General features: G+C 32.7%; 1 pseudogene; it reads right to left on the bottom strand.

Moving 5' to 3' along the window:
- Positions 1-4,224: 4,224 nt before the first annotated feature.
- On the bottom strand, positions 4,225-4,316 carry LOC120595278 (uncharacterized; annotated as a pseudogene).
- Between the last annotated feature and the right edge of the window lie 14,314 nt (positions 4,317-18,630).

Here is an 18,630-nt window from a genome sequence, read left to right as displayed (position 1 = left end):
GGCTGTTTTTCAAAACTTCTTTTCATCACCATTTTTAAGAGCCTGTTGTATGTTTGAAACTTTGCTAGGCACCTAGAATACAGAGATAAAAATATGGCACTTTGCTTACAGATGGGGTTAACTGAAGCCCCAGTTCATACTTGTCCTTGTGTTCCTTTGTGTTCAGCATCTATCTTGAACAAGAGTGTCCTGTTGGGCCGATAAATTCTATGCCAACCTCTTTATAGATCCAAGAATTTAATCTTGACAAAGACAAGGAATGACTCTTAAATTTCTTAAATACTATCTGGAAGAACATGCAAGGTGCCAAGCACTTAACTCTGTACCCAGCGAGTTACTTGAAAGAACTATAGCAGAGATAGAGGCTTACAGGTGGGATGGGAACTCACCAGGTGATTAGAGTGATGATAGACATGAAGAAGTGACAAAGAAAAAGGCAAATAAGTCAGTACAGTGGGTGCATAGCAGAGATAGAGCAAAATGGAAGACCCGATATGGGTCCAATTAAATTTTTCAGTGAGGGTTTTCTTCTCTTTTGGCATAGTTCTAGGAGCTGAGGACATTTTGATAAAATAGAGACAATTTACTTTCTTGTCTGGTAATATCATAATGCAAGCAAATTAAAGAGGCAATGAAAACAGATTTAGAAAATATTAATAGACTGGAATAGAGCACCTAGAGCATTCTTATGCTGCAATTACTATTAAGAAAATATTTTGCCACACTAATTCATCTATGCCTAGAAGATTACTAGGAGCATTTAAAGACAAAAAGGAGGAGAGGCATTTTTTCATCTTCTTTTTGAAAAATTTCTATATCTGATTCAGAAGCCTTTATCGCTTTAATAATAAATAGCTAATAAAGTGTCAAAATGAAGCAGGTATGACTCTAAACAAGAAGGAATATGCAAACCAAACAGCAGAGCTGAAAATCAAAATAATTAAATGTAAGAAATAGTCTACAGGGACTTTCCATTAGCCCATAAAAAGGGAAAATTTGCTCACAGCTAAAAGAGGGAGGTGAAGTTATAAATAACAAGCAAAAGCCTAATTCTTAATTTGTAAGGGAAATCGGGCCAAATTAAAAAGAAAAAGCTACTTTATGACAGAAATGTAGAACATTTGACTGTTAATAATATTTCATTAAAAGGATATTTTATTAAGTACTTTGTATATATGTCATCACTTTTGAGAATCTCTCTTGCAGTCTTTCCATATCGATAAGTCCCTTTCAATAATCCCACATTATTTATGAGGCCAGCTCCTTCATCCCATTGCATTTTATCCTCACTGAATTAGATCTCAACAATCTGACCAGAGTCAATGTTGCATCACATCAGACATGACTGTGAAATCTCCCCTTCTCCCTATATTTAACTTTTATATCTCTCTCTGATTAATATCTTCCAAGAAGAATTGGAAGAAAGGAGTGTTTTTCCTTCTCACCAGAACCATCCTCTCCACAGCACAAGGGGTCTATAATAAGAACCAGGATACCAGGGAAGTCCAGAGTTGCCAGAGCAGACAGCTGCTACTGAAGGAAAGTATTGTTTCTGCTTATTCTGGGAGACACATGGCCAAGAAGATCTTCACTAGAATATAGCGGAGTTGAGTACTTTTCTTACTCATGTAGTTCTAGAAAGACTCACATGTAACAAAGACGATCTTCTGCATTCTAGGTATAAAATTCACTTTCTGAATTGAACGTATTTCTGTGCATTCTATCTTCATCATCCCCCTCCTTGTGAAAATAGGAAATTGTCTCTCACTTGGTCTCTTGAGACTGATTTCCTGGCTTGTGTCTCCTCAAACCATTCTCCACAGAGCAGCTAAAGTTATTATTTTCTTTAATGCAATCTGGTCATGACATTCACCTGATTAAAAGCCTCAAAAGCCTCATGAGTTAGTTCATTATTTTCTATAGAGTAAAGTCCAAATATCTTAGATATATTCTCAGACTTTCACCACCTGGTCTGAGACGTCTTCTCTGACAAAGGAAACTTACTCTGTATAAAAGAGATTTTATATTTTTTATTTGTCCTTCCCAGGCAAAATGTACTGCTTCAAAGACTGTATTCTTCTTCCCTATAGTACTGTCTACCACATAGTTGCGTAATTTCTTGTTTCCCTCTCGGCTCATTGTTTCTGACATTCTACTATACGTTTCTTTTACTCACTTCTTTAACTCACACTTAGCACTTAATGGAATCCAAATAATTAGTTGTTAGTTGAATGAGTGAATGAATGAGAGACTGAATGGATGTACAAACCTGTCCCTGACTGTGGCTTGGGCCTGGATGTTTCCTTTAGTTTGTTCATACCTCTAGTTCCTGTTAATACAACTGGATTGGAAAAATTACTACACTTAAAATTGGGACATGTGGCCTCAAATCCTTTGGTTCCATTTTATTAAATGTTATGTTCTTTGTCTTCTCTGGGCCTGTTTCCAACCTACAAAATGAACGTTTCCTTACAGAAGAGTTATAAGCATCAAATATGGTTAATGTAGGCAGAAACTCTCGATAACTTAGGTAAATATGTCAATTTCTAAGACACTAATGTTGATTATCCTGTTACGACTTTAAAACTGTTTGATCCTGATGTGATTTATGTGGCACGCTCATAAATCACTGTCACATGTAAGATAGCAGAAATAGCCAGCTTAGTTCTCTCAACAGACTGAGCAAATATTTATATCATTTTGATGTTGAGAAAATGAACAGCAGATTTCCCAGGAATTCTTTTTCACTCTGGTGTGGGCTAGACATGGCCATCTGTGATAAAGTGTGTAGGTGACAATGTAATTCTCATGGAGCCAAGAGTCCTGGATCAGACAACGTCTCATCAACTTTCTTAGATTCCAGCTCTATGCTAGCTTCTTCTACCTGGGCTTTGTAGTCACATATTCTAAAGTCACATCCTAAGTGAGGATCTCAACTTGGGTTGGAAGATTACAATAGCTTAGAACTACCTGTGCTTCAGTAGCAAGAAAGTTTGGTCTTGAATGAAGCCTTAAAGAATACAAATGATCTAGATAGATTGAAATGGAAGCTAAAGAGTATTCCAGGTCAGAAAAAACTCAAATAAATTTTACCATTAGAAAAAACATTAATGGGAAATTAGGCAAATTAGATGTCTGCTATGCTTGCTGGATTTAATACCCCTTTCTTTGCTTTGTAGAAATGTATGATGACTAATTTTCGGGGAGAAAAACAGTACAATGTGTCAAGTTAAGTTGCACTAGTTAAAATGAGCATAGGCAAAACATAAATAGAGTCAGGCATTAAACATTTTTTTCCCTGAATATATTTTTTGTTATTTACACTTTTTTCTTTTATTTTATATGCCATGAATCATTAATTATTCTCTAGTTTTAATAGTAAACACTTCTAAATATATTTGCCATTTCAATAAATATAATTTAATTTCCACTGGAAGATTTAATAATATATTTTCTGAGTCTTAGAAGATATTAGATTTTTATTTTTCCTTCAAATATTGTTTTGAAAATATACAAACATTAAAAAAAACATGTAAAATGTACCTTATTATAAAGAGGCGAAAGGTTAAAGAAGTACAAATTAATAGTTGATAGATGGTCACGGGGATGGGGAGCACAGCATAGGGAATGCAGTTAGCAGTAATGTCATGGCTATGTGTAGAGCCAGAGGGAACATAGAGTAATCAGGTGGATCATTTCATAAACTATATAAACATCTAACCAATGTACTGTATACTTGAAACTAATAATAAAATTAAATTTTAAAAAGTTACTTTTCTTATCGAAATTTTTTTCTTCTAGAAGAGGTAATATTTACTTTCATTATTTAGTATGAATTCATTTGTATATTTGGTTAACATACATTTTAATTGAGACAGTGGGAAATGCAAAGGTAAATTAAATATGTCCTCTGAGGATAAGGTATCCATGGAGGAAAAAACATATATTATTTATATAAAACCTGAATTTCTGATTAATCATTTGCTTTTTTAAACTGATACCATGGGGTATTTATAAATATTGAAAATTTAGTAAGAAATTTTCATTTCATAATATGGAAAAAAAAGGTAGCAAGGAAATTATTTTTTAAATTAAAAATTAAAACTTTTGAATTAAACATTTTAGTTTTAGCTATGAAAATTTTAAAAAGCTACCATATTTCTCTTGCCTTTTATTCAGTTCTATCTGCAAGTGGATACTGTTGGTGCTTGTTGGTTACATTGCAAAAGTTAATTTTTGAGTGTCATCCTTGAGCAGGGGCCATGCTAATCTCTGCATCGTTCCAATTCTTGTACATGTGCTGCTGAAGCGAGCACTGCAAAAGTTAATTCTTAGGGCACAAAGGCTCTGACTTAATTTTCTTTACCTCATTCTACTGATGACATGAAGAATGTCTCTGTATAAAAGAGATATTTATATTTTTTATTGTAGTGAACTCACACTATTACAAAGCTGATGTTAATTCTGAATAGATCTCAGTAGAGTTCAGTCTTGTTTGCTTCTCTCTCCTATTCTACCATTTATTATATATTTTCTTTTGCCATTGTTCTTTAAGAAATCATTCAAAAAACATTTTGGATGTCTATAGTTCCCTTGTTGCCATTTTCAGAGGAATTATAATATTCAGGGTTATAATTATACACTTTCATAAAGTCAAACACATTTTTAGATATTTGTGGCAGCTAATCTTTCTTTTTAAAATTATGCTGTATAGTTATTTCAAATTCTTAGTTCGCAACAGCAACAAGTCTATATTTTTGTCTTGGATTAGATTTTCTATTTAATAAATTTAAAGTTGTCAATAAAATTTTGAAATCTGTTTATTATATATTCTAAAGGATTTATAACATGTTAAAAATAATGAATTATGAAAGTGGGTGATTTTATTATGCCTGATAATTATAACTTTATAATTCATTATCACTTCCACTAAATTCTGAGGGGTGCCTCAAATCCTGGTTTAACTAAATATATATTAAAGCATTACTAGTATTTGCCGGATGCTGTATTAGTATTAGTAATAGACACAATGAGAATCTCTAGCCTCAAGTCTTGCTATCTATTTAGAGGGCAATATTATAAGAATATATTTGACTCACATGGTATACAATGAACTGCAAAAGTTTGTCACAAGGGCCTGTGATTGCTTTGCAGACTCTAAAGCTTTACCTAGTCGAAGGGTTTCTAACTGTAATCCTTGTTTGAACCAATTTAAACAGGAGCATTCTTCATTCAAAATACATATCTGTTTTTCACACTTCTAAATTGAGTTGGTGACCTGACTCTAGAAGAATAAATATAATTTGGGCATTTTACATGGTTGAGGAATTAATAAATATATTTCAGGCAAGCAGAAAAACATGAGCCTTGAAGTCGAATGGGCACAGAGTGATTGTGAGGCAAAGAGGAACTCGTAGGAAAGAATAGGGTAAGCAGAAAGGTATAGAAAAGGATTCATAGGCAAAATAGAAGTATAGGAATGAAAGTGTTATAGGAGAAATAGATTATCCTGGAAAGTTTAGGCAGAGGGGAGACATAGTAAAAGAACCTATCTGTCAAATCTCATAACGAGCAGGTATGACAGGCAAACCGGCTTAGAACTATTACCTTTATCCTAGACAAGTTCTAATGACAGCTTGGACTGAGATTTGGAAGTGACAATGTAAGAGCAACTGATGAGAGTGCTTTGTTTGTTTCCCAAAATAATAAATCTTAGTAACTGTCTTGACAAAAGAAAGGAAGAAGAGAGGTGGGTCAAAGTAATTGTAAAGTTCTGATATTGCTTAAATAAGGATGGTAATGACATGCATGCAGTCAAGGACATTGGGAAATGAGTTTATTTAGAGTCTGAGTATAGTTGGAGGTGAATCACTTACATGTTCAATTTTTTTTTAGAAACTTTCATTCTCACTCTCTCTCTCTCTCCCTCCTTCCCTTCCTCTCTTTCAATTTGTGGCAGTTTTTCTACCTTCTTTATCTTCCAAGCAGGATGTCATTCGCTATCTCTCATAAAAATAGCTATTTCTAATGTTTATTAATTTAGGTATCATTCTAAGTGATTCATATATTTTGACTTGCTTTATTTTCATAACATTCTATAAGATAGTTACTAAATTTTTATTATAAAATTTTACAGATGAGAAAAATGAACTCCATAGACAAAGAAAGAAAACTTGGAAAAGGCCACAAAGATACAAGTTCTAGGGAAAATTTTTAACACAGGTAGCGTCTGCTTTTATCTCCTGATATATACAGCTTTCATCATCACAAATAGTTTAATATAACTATGTAACATCTATTATACCTCTTTTAGCTCTTACATCTTCCTCTTTTCCTTAAGAATTATCATTCCATCATTCAGACACTCCATCTTTTACTCATCCTGTTACAGCAAGTTCACAACTGATCTCTTACTCTCTAAATGCTTCCTAGTTTAATGAATGCCCTATATTAGAAAACTGGCCATGCTTCACTATTACATTTAACAAACTTACAAAGACATCCAATAACCTTTAACATGCAGTGAAATAAACATGGAAGGTAAGGCCATTTATAGTCTGATGATTATACATACATCTAACTTCTTTTTCCCAAAACTCTCCTTAACAAACCTGCTGAGTAGACTCACTGCTTCTCTGAGCTGTGCCATATTTTTCATACCTCATGGCTTAGTGTATACTAATTTGACTGAACAGAAACTTTCCATGGTTAACTGTAAAACCCCTCATCTGCTTTCATCCTTTTAAAGTATACTGCGATTGAGCCAACAACTGTCTGGGCCTGATTTTGTTTTTGTTTTTCACACAAACTTGGATTCTCGGTTGCCATGCTATGCCTGTGCAATTGACTATACTGCACCAATTCAGGAATGAGTCTTTTATACAACTTTACTGATATTTTTTTCTTTTTTTTTGAGTCAAGGTAGAATAATTTACTCACATCTCCAGCTCTTGTCGTCTCTGTGGTTTTTGTCTTTGTACTTAAATGCATGACTCTTGCATAAGCTCCTGATAGTACCTGAAAATCCCTGGCCTCAGAGAGTTTTATAGTTTTCTAGCCTCTAATTGAAATGCCCACATCTCTAATCTTTAGAGCTCTGCTTTTGCTATGTAACAATACATAGTACTGTATTAATAAAATGAATTAATCCTAGCTACTGAACATATAGAAAATGTGCTATTTCTTATAGGTTGAATATCTGTTTAATTGATCTAAAATGTGGAGCTCTTTGAATAGATCTTCCAGGAATTATGATACTATCAGGAAACACACTCTTTTTGTTCTACTACAGCAGAGGTGTTGTGCAGGGTAACTTCTGATGTGGTTTAATGACAGTAAATCAACAGGTAATACTCTGCTTTTCAATAAAGCAAACTCAAAAGTTAGATGAAAGAAAAATGTTCACACTGGAGTGAAATAAATTGTTGATGAAAATAAATTTAGTTAAATGATAAAATAAACTTATTTTTGCTAAATATAGACCTATTTTTTCTTTTTTTCCTGAGAACATTCTGTTGCACTTATAGAGTATAAGTTTTCTTAATTTTTATGTAAATATATATAAGAATAAATTGAAACAAAATGTTACTATTTTTGATTTTTTAAAAAATGTTTAAAATAAATGAAGATAAAGTGAAATAACCATATCCAACAGTTTCCTTTGAAGTTTGGTGTGAGAAGATACATTAGTCAGAATATAAAATCAGATTCAAAGTTGAATCTTTGGAGGACACAGATGAGGACAGAATATTGAAAGCTGTCAAATCCTTTAAAACTGTATAATTTATACAGTTTGAACGAACATAGAATGGAACTGTATATCACATTAAGAAATCTGAATTCCACATATATTTTGGCCTACTACTCTAAATTATCAATCATATTTGGCCTACCATCATTATCAGTAAATCTTATTTTGTAATTTGCCTTTTTCAGATCATGGTTGGTCACTGAGAAATCTACTCAAATTAGATTAAGTGAAAGGGAATTTAGTACAGATCCACTGAAACCCAGAAAAAGATGAATAAATCAGGCATAAGATAGGAGGAAAATAAAGGTGGTCCCAGAGCCTTAATAGGAAGAGACACTGGACTGTGACTCTTCTGACTTTTCTTCTGCCATCCTCTGCTCCTTAGTTTCTCCCTGTCTCTCTTATTTAGATAGAAGCCAACTCTAGTTGCAACCCAGAATGCTGTTTAGTTCAAGTACCTTCTATCGTTGACTAATCAGGCTCTATCTTTCTTAATTCTGATGGGTCAACAACAAGAGAGCAAAATTGCTAGCTTTTAATTCAGAGTATCATTTGGTTAATGCAGTGGCCCTGAGTCAGAGCAGCTTCCTTAGGAAGAATGTTTACATTAAGGTATATGGATATATATGTCAGCCACATAGTTACTGTCATTAAATAACCTTTTTATAAAATTTTATTTTACAACATATTTTATAGTTTTATTTAAATGTCTATCAAGTTATGGATATATGCAATCTACATGTACTTTAGCAACTGACTCATAAAGTTAAAGATCATTAAGATTTCTATTTTTAATATTTGTCAAGAAATGTTATAAGATGCAGAACACACACACCCACATACAAACACAAGCATACTTACACACACGTACGCATATACATCAAAATAAATCCACCGCCCTTAAAGTCAATGAGCAGTCAATAGGAGTACAATAGGTTACCTATCCATCTATAGGTATCAGAATTCTATCGATTGCAATCTACAGATGAAAAATAAACTGATGCCTTGTTAGAATTGTTTTGAACAGTGTAAGTCATGTATGACATAAGTAAAGCTTGAAAATGGAAGAGGGGTAGAGATAAGGATATAAAAAAAAAGAAATATTATTTAGAGTTTTTACCATATTGTTATACTGAACATATTAATCTTATTATTTGGACTATTGTTATATTATTTTATATATCATATAACCAATAATGTTATTAATATTTTAAGACAGAATATTATGAACAAATATATATTATATGGATACGGAATTGGAAAAGCACTTTATTTTATGATTTTTTAAATGGCTTTAACATCTACTTCTCATAGGTTGGGTTGACTGGAAAGCAGACTCTGAGATGGACATTATTGTGCAGGAAGTTTGTTAGGGAGTGATAGTGGGATGAACACCTGTGGAAGGGAAGCAGGACTAAAGAAAGGAAAAGAGCTAAAACATGATGTGGTCTTGATCAAAGCCCCCTCCCCAAATATGGGAAATGTTGAAGCTGGAATAACTCTTAAGATTGTGTCCAGTTGGGCAAGAGGACTGGGTCAGTACATTCATGCATAAACTTTGCAAAAATACATCGAAAAGAAAGAAGTATTGACAAAACTAATCATTCAGTGAATGAGGGTTGCCTCTGGACTGAAGCTTGACCTTGTCTGAAGCAGCTCTGTGGTCCATAGGGAACCGACAGCTGAGGGTTTTTTGCAGCTCTTCTTGCAGCCATTGCAGCAGTTGCAGGAGTCTGACTTTTTATTTCTAAAGGAATCTGAGAAGCACGCAACGACTACCATACTAGTTCTTCCAAAATTGCAAATAGTGACTACTAAAGTTGCCAGTAATAAAAATCAGTCCAAAATTACATATATTTCAATGCCCACTTTATTTGTAACTTAAATGATATATATTTCATTCATATGATATGATTTTAGTAGCTCAATAATTTTTAAATTAAATATCTCGAGTGCTTTAATTTATGCAAAATAATTAAAGTAAATACTCTGTCTCTTTTATTTACTAAGGCATTTTAAAAAAAGATTAATTTTGAGGGACCACAATTTTTTTATTTCATAGTACTTACCTATTTGCTCTTTGATCAGTACCTAGCAGCAACGAATTTACATTTACTCTAGGTACAACAAAATCTCCATAATATAAATTCGAAGCTGCATTTAGCTAGCATTCATGCTCTTGTTAATTTTTGCAGCTTTAAAGATAGGTTTAGAATTTATTTTAGAATGATTTTATTTTTTCTTGCTAATCAAAAGCTCTAATTCACATATTTAAATAATGTGCATTTCTCTAAAAAGAAATTGCATAAATATGGCAAAATTGTACTGTGTCAAATACCAACGGTTATTAAAATATCTTCACCATGCATATCAAAAAGGAGCTGTGATGTTAAGTTTATTATATTGATTAGTCTGTTTGTTGTTGCAGGAAGTGAGCTCCTAGGAGTGAGTTAATGGAAGATGCATAAACAATTTTAAGTCAAAGGCAGAGTGAGGTGAATTGTTATTGCAGAGCCTTAAATGGATTATTTTATGTTCTCAGGGCATCCATCAGGAAGAAAACTGTTTTAGAAAACCAATGTGATATGTCAAGATGATGAGACTAAATTGGCCATGGCAAGGTTTTGTCAGTGTTTTTGGCTGTTTTCATTATTGATTGTGTAATATTGATTATGTTAACTGTGCAGAGCTCCAATTTGCTTATTAAGTTTACTAAAATAACAGGTTGATATTTGGCAGAATTTATTTTTATTTTGGTTGCCTAAGTAGACCTTATTTATCATTAGTTTGGGAAAATCTTAAAAACAAAAGATTTTTCTCCCCCATCTTAAAGTCTTAATTTAATTCTTCTAGATTTTAATATTTTATTAATTTAATTCTTGAAATTTTAGAAATACCTAGCTATAGTTTATGATCGAATATATTATTTTCTAAGGAAAAAGTGGATAGCATAATAGCATGTTTATTTCTTCATTTCTAAATAATATTGTACATTAGTGAAATGGGTACAAATGTTTATCCCATTTACCTTGTGGAATCTTGGGCTGTTAAATAATGAAATAAGTGATTATATCTGAAAATTTTAAATATTAGGGTAGATTATAACTAAAACCCAAAAAGTCCATGGTTTTTTGTATTACAATCTCATGTTCTATATGATATGTGATTATGCATAGGTAATTAAAAGAAATTAAAAACAGTTTTAAAAACTTCCTCACGAGAAAAAAATTAAACTATTGATTAGAGAAAAGTAGATTCCAATGAATTAAATATGCCATTTAAAGAAAGAAGGAATGGGCCTTGACTCAGGCCTTGACTCAGGTTTCCAGGTATTACTCTTAGATACCCAAACTTTAAAAAGGAAGAAACTGACAAGTTTTAAGGAATTAAATCTAAGTAAACATCATTGATCATTGCTGAGAAGACAGTAAGAGTATATGCAAAGGCCTGGGTTTCCAAGGTATATGTGCGAAGTGACTTAACATTATCATAAATAGGCAAGTAAGCATCCTTGGTGTAAAAAGATAAGAAGGCAAGCATCTAACAGAGACCTTATCTGCCATGCTGTACCTCTACCATGTGTGACTATGGAAATCCTGGTGATGGAATATTAAAGTGCCTAAGTGGCTCCTGAATGTACTAACTCTGGAACTTGGGCAAATTACTTAATCTTTATGCCTCAGTTTCCTCATTTGCAAAGTGGTGATAATATAGCACCAATCTTATAGGGTTGTCATAAATATCAGATGAGTTAATATGTGTTAAACACTTAAAACAGTATTATACAAGTACTCAATTTATTACAGCTATGATTATTTTATATTCATGTTAACGGCTCTTGTGTGATAGGAATGGGTATATGAATATGAGTAGTAGGACTAAAGGTTTAAAACAAGACATAGCCTGGCCTTTTTTAAAGATTAACCTTTAATTCCTTCTGTATTAACAATCCACTAATTTTAAAATACTCCTTTTCTATTTATAGATATATTTTTCTAAAAAGAAAATGCAAGTGAATGTCTCATATTAGGAGTAAATCAATTTCAGGCAAATTTTTCCCTGTTATTGACAGTTTTCTTTCATCCTGTGAAGGACTCTAGCGGGAAAACTGTAACATTAACTTAACTATCAACAGTCTTTGAAACAGAAAAAAAAAAATCCAATTTAGTTAAAACTAAATAAGCTTAAAATAGATCTGTGATATTTCTGCACAATAGGAATTTAAAATTATTGCAAGAATAAAGGCAGGCAGGAATATTCTTAGAGCAGATCAAAACATAATTTCTCATGGCATAAATTTGAGCTGTTTTAACCCATTATCTGCAATATAAGGGTTTTCATGATATGTTATTTTTAGATGAACTTAACTTTCTTCTCTCCATAATAGGTCAGAACATAAATATCTCCTTTAGATTGCTATTTTATTATTATAACCTTAAAAATTCAGTAAAGATATTCTACTCTGCCAAGATAAAACATATGTTCTGTGAAACTGGAATTTTTCCTTTTTAGACATTTTCCTTAATTCAGTAGTCAATATGCAATAATTCTACAAAGTGAACCAATTTCTTCAGGTACCCGTGGAAACATTTGGCAGTTAAATTCTCCTGGCAGGCACACTAAGCAGTTCAAAGACAGACAGTCCTTGGGATGTATTTTCTAAGGCTGAGGAAACTGGCTTGAATTAAAAAAAGAAAAAAAAATCCAGGTCAAATCATCCTTTCAAAATTTTATGTTATAAACTCTACGGGGTCTGAATCAAGGATTGCTTATTCTTGGGTAAACCTGACGATGCTTCTTGAGAAAAATCTTGTTTTTAAGCTTTTATAAAACTATTTCCATTGACTCTAAGTGTTCCAGTGAACGTTAATAAGAGTTTCTCAGAAAGGGTTTAATGGGTTTCCAGGTAATCGCCCCTCCACCCCAGCCCCCCTCCAGAGCCAAATATTTGGGGCCAAGACCACAGATTTGGCTTTGTAACTCTTGTAATGCAGTGTTCAAACCATTTGTTTGGCTATAACCATTAGTCCTAAAACAGCGATGTGGGACACTAAGGACGTAACATCCTTCAACCTAGAGAATGACTTCGGTTCTAAATTATCAAAAGCCTAATAACATTTAGGAAAGTCGAGGGCATTCATATCCATCCCCTCCTGCACATAAGCTAAGTTCTATTCATATTAGAACTTAGATCTCTGAAATGTTACATTCTTGAAATTATCGAAGTTCTCAGTCTCATCATCTTCCTTGATTTTATAATTATTCCCTCAAATATTAGAGGACTTTTATACAGTTAGAGTATTTGAAAATGCTCTTAAATTTTAGGAAAAACTATCGATGACACTTCTGTTATGATGCTGAATGGCCCTAATGTAAGGACCCAAATAACATTTTTTGCTAGAATTTAGCATGAGAAAAAGTTTTCTTCAAAAATTGCTGTATATTTTTTGTTCATTTATTTATTGAAGGAACACTGACTACCTTTTCAGGGGCCAGAGTATCTCCTGGATGTTAGATATTCAGTGACGCTCTTAGAAAGCTCGCTGTTAAATCAGGGAGTCAGAGGGGAAAGCTAAGACTATGAAGACTGTGAGAGCACTAGAGGACAGAGGATAGACTAATTTCCTGGGAGAAGCAGGATGAGGTCTATGTAGGAAGAGGCGACATTTGACACGATGCTTAATTATGAATAAAAATTTATAGTTAGAACAGGAAAAAGTGTTAGAAACAGAAATTTTACTTTTTGCAAAAGTATAGATGTGAAAAGTAAATAGTCTTAAAAAGGTATGTTATGGGTAAGAGGGAGAAATTCCATGTATCTTAATAAGTAAGACTGGCAGGAGTTGAGATAGGAATAGGTTAGAATAGGTTGTATTGGATCAAGAGGAATTGATAATAGACTTAATGTAGGGGAAGAACACAATCAGGTTTATGAGATGAACTGTTTGTGAATTTCTTGGTGAAATAGGCTTTTTTGTGTGCTTTGAAGACTCCTGTATGCCTAGCACTTGTACAGATTCAGACAAATAGCATGTGCATAATTACTATCTGTTGAGCTGAATGTCATTTATAAGGCTGCTGCGAGACTCTAAGAAGTAAAGATGAAGATCAGTGTTGAATAGGGGTATATTTTACCAATGATTCCTCTTTTGGATACTAACATTCTCATAAATTTTCCCTCCTTTTCTTGAAAACCAGGAAATTGAGAGCTATACAATAATTATTGTTGTGTCCAGAATAACCAGACCCAACTTGAGTGCTCTTAACCAGGAGACAGTTTATTAGCCGGCGGCTGTCCTTGCGAAGGAGCAGCCACGAAATGCCAAGATACAAGGTTTTTAAGCCCCAAATCCCATTCCTCATTCTGTCTTAAACACAAAGGTCCATCTTTCTCCTATTCACTACCTGTCAACCCACTGGCCAGGTGTGCAAGCGGGAAGTACAGAAGCAGAAAGCTTGTGTCAGAATGTTATGTTCCTATGGGTGATTGCCTATGTTCCCATGGGCAATAGCCAATGTTCCCATGGGCGATGGCCAAACAGTAATTTTCAGCTTATATACAATTGATTATTTTTCATGCCACGCAAGCAAGCAGGGTTACACAGGCTAAAATTGGCAGTTAGCGTATGAGCTCATTGTTACAAGTTTTATGATTAACAGAGTGTGGTTAGGGGTTCCAGAAACTAGGCCTAAGTTATGGACTTCCTTTGTCCAGTTTCAGGTTTTAATTATTCTTTAACCCTTTCACATTTCAGCAGGCCATTACAATTATATGTGGTCCTCATAGTTGGCATGTATGCTTCTGTTTTATGGATTTTCTATCCTCTTTCAATTTAATTAACTTTTGCAAGTTACCATAATCTACCTCAAATAGGTTTTGGAAATATATTGCGTGTAAATAAATCCATATTCATTTAAAAATTCATTAGGTCAACACCGAAGATATATTTCAGGCCTATTCACCCACAAAAGGCAGTAAAGGTTTTCACAGCCACACAGCCAAAGGCTTACACTCAATGATGTGCCCTCTAAAGGAGGTTTGTAGTCAACTTTGACGAGTCAACAAGCCATTCTTGTGTCCAGAAGAGTGCAACTGCAAAATTCCTTCATCTTACTTATGATGTTCCCTTGTCTTTTTTAATTCTTGTGGTTTCAGAAATATATAAATGTTGTTTTCACGTGTTGGTATAATTTCTAAACCTGGCTCAGAAAAAGGATATATATATATATCACTTAAACCCTTTGGCATGCTGGGATTCCCTGCCGATGCTATTTTAATAATTTATGAAGTGTTAAAGGCAATCCATGAATATTGGATTTTTGTGAACCATTCTATGAAGTATAACCACATAAAACTTTAATATCAATACTTGCTACCTGAATTTTCTTAATACTATAAAAATAACTAATAAATAGTAACCTAAACCACTATATGACATCATAGAAGGTGCCTCAGGATGCTGGTTTGCCTTAGTGTTATCACTATGCAAGATACTATAATATTTTGAAATAACCACTAGCTTTGAAATCATGAAATGCGGTCCTTTCACCACCATCCCAGCAACTCACTCACAGTACAACCTGGGCGAATCACACAATTCCTTCATTTTTAAGAGAAATAATTATCTCACAGATTACTGCAAAAATTGAAACATTATACGTAAGGCACCCTAATAAAGTACACTCAATTGAGTTATGTTTTAACATTTATGTAACTAAAATATAGAAATTCTGGTTATAGGGCATTGCATTTAACACACTACCAGTGAGTTTACTCTAAAATTGACATTTTCATTAGTAGAAACAATATACCACTCAATACCCATTATCCATTTATCCTGAATTAAACTTAGTATGAAGAGTTAAATGTTTCTTTTGGATATTTGGTTTGAAAATCAACTACATCCTAAGTGTGATCAAGCTTAATGATAAAACTTAGTTATTACTAACTTGTGTCAAAGTGAGAATCATACATAACTATGCTTTTGATGGTATAAGTTTTGTTATTTACATTCGAAAACTCATGTTATTGTTAGCACAATAAAATTTAATAATTTATAAATCCTTCATAGATTTATAAAGAGTTAATTTCTTGTCACAGGATTGGTTCACAGTAAGTTAACTTCTTAGGTTTTCCTGATTTAAAACTGTTTTACATAATAAATACTAAAAAATTTCTTTAGTTTTTTTGAGTGAGAATTATATATATATATGTATATATATACATATATATGTATAAATTACAATTATCAAGGGTTTTTGGTCATAAATTATTCCTGATTTTTAATTAAATTTCCAATTAATTTTGTTTCCTTAATGTAACTTTTAAAATGTTTTAAAATAAAGTAGAGAATGTCATAGTTATTTCAATATTTTTATTTTATTATTGAACTGATCTCATTTAGGAGAAACTAACTGGGGATTTTCCCTTTTCTCTATTGTTTTTCTTCATTCCCAAAGTATTTATGAGGCTGAAATCTAACAAGGAAGATATATTTTTGGTGACAGAATCTTGTATATAGTTAAAGTCAAATGATCAAACATTAGCTTTCTAAAGATACATGATTTAGCAATACACCTCTAAACACATCACCTCACAAATGATTTGAATTGGGCACTCCTGGAAGGATTGAGCTCAAAATTTTAAAAATTATATTTTATCCCTGCTCTTCTCCATTTTCCTATCTAACTCATATGAAGTTAGTGCTGATTTTCCATATTGGTGATGTAGAAGCTCTGAAACACCAGACTTACAATGATTTCTGTGTTTCCTGAGTAATAATTAACTGAAAACCCATTTAATATTGCTCAGACCACATAGAAGTGTATTGATTGCTTTTTGTCAAATCTCACAATAATTAGGCTTTCTAACACATAACATGAGTTAACTGAAGGAGCCGCAATAACAACTGCATATTGGAAAGAAAAATTCTATGTTCTTTCCATAAATGTCAAGTTAGCCTAAGAAACAAAACACATACAACATTATTTAGTATGTCAAAACACTCACTAGACACAATCATGATATGGATTGGAAATATTTAGTCTGTTGCTCATTTTCATGTTACTATAGGCAAAGAGAAAACTGTATACTGTTGGATTTTCAAAAACAAAATAACTCCTAATTATGATGCTTTAAAATATGACACATATTAAACAAATTGGATCTCTGTATCACTTCATTATAGCTTAAAATTTAACTGATCATTTAAAAACTTGTCATAAATGAAAGAGAAGGCAATTTGATATTGTTCTCTCTAATGTGGATATTTGCTTGCTTCTAGGTATTAGGGGTTCAATCACATATTTCTCCTACCTTCTGTTTTTATTAAACACTAGTAAAACCTCAAGAGACAAAAAGATAACCAAATATTGGCTTTATACAGTACCAGGTGTCATGACAAAGCTGGATAGCACTACTGGAGATCACAGTCATATCTCTGACTTTCCACCTTTAATTCAGTATAACCCAGCTTGCTGCATTCCATGTATCTGCAGATTGAAGGTAGAGAAAATGAAAAATGGTGCCTGACTCCATAATCCATCTTAACCTCGTTATGCAGTGACCAGGAAGATGACTTGCATAAAAGTCTTCCTGCCTGAAAACTGGGAGCATAGGGCTATTATGTCTGGAGATGGTTGAGTTCAAGAGAAATTGAAAATAAACAAGAAAAAATGGCATATATGAGTATTGACCTGTATCGTAGAGAAATGCAGACCAATAAATGCTAGGTTCTTATCAATTTTACATGTCCACGTAGAGATAAAAAATAATAATGTGGACAATGGAGTGGAAATTGTCGAAATAGTATTCTTTATGCTCTTCACTGCCAGTTAAGCAGAAGAGAAAGACCCTCAACAATGAGTTGAAATTGAGTAGGAGACAGAAGCAAGCAATATTCCTATTATACCACAGCTCGCTTCCTGTATCTATTGAAATAAGCATGTTAATAATAGAAAAATATTTGGGCATAGCAAGTAAGAAGGTTTTTTTAATTTCTGCAAATATGAGAATTAGAAATATAATATTTGAATTTGTTAATTATTCCACAGATTCTACCTAAATATCTCATTTCTTATAAACCTGTAAAAGCTAGACATAATGAAAATATTATATTTAGCTTTAACAAAAGCACCCCTCTTTTTCTGTGATTGCTACCTCACTTCCATAGCAAGTTCAAGGCTGAATTCATAGTTGGTTGTTAAGTCCATTAGTTGTTAAGTCAGTCCCATTAAGACTCAATTCTTTTACTTGAATGTGAAAGTTTTTTGGAATTTTGTAAGAATTCTGTACTGAAAATAGTATTACACAAGTTTCAATTAACTTAAACTTTTTTTTATAATAAAATAGTATTGGTAACCAATATAATCATTTATTTTCTTAGCAAAAATGTTTGAAAATGAACCTTTCTATACAAGATATGTTTATGATAGAAATAATACAATTATGTTAAAGAAAAAAATTGATTAAAAAATGGTGAGAGAAGAAATGGAAGCCTTCAGACCTCTATTGTGTGACCAATGTGAAGCAATAATTTTAATACTTCAAAATAACCTACATAAAAAATTCTGCTTAATTTTTCACATTATCCATTCCCTAAAAACACACACCATAACATAGAAGGAACCATCTATCATGCAAAATAAGTTTATGGTGAAGTAGAAGAGGGAAAATAGTACATTTTGATTTCAATATGAAGATCATAATAAGAGACTTTTTGCATATTACCTTTTATCAAATTGAAAATGTCTTATTGCCTAAGATATATAATGAAATTCAACTGGATAAAAGTTTTATTAAATGATTAAATAGAGACTCTCTCAACTTAAAACTTAAAAACTCAGAGGAGGGAAGAGATTCCTACTCTTTCCTTCATATC

This window comes from Pteropus medius, unplaced genomic scaffold (assembly GCF_902729225.1).
Source record: "Pteropus medius unplaced genomic scaffold, Ma_sr-lr_union100, whole genome shotgun sequence".
Lineage (NCBI taxonomy): Eukaryota > Metazoa > Chordata > Mammalia > Chiroptera > Pteropodidae > Pteropus > Pteropus medius.
Note: the sequence above shows the minus strand (reverse complement) of the source record. Positions and strands in the feature narration are given on the sequence as shown.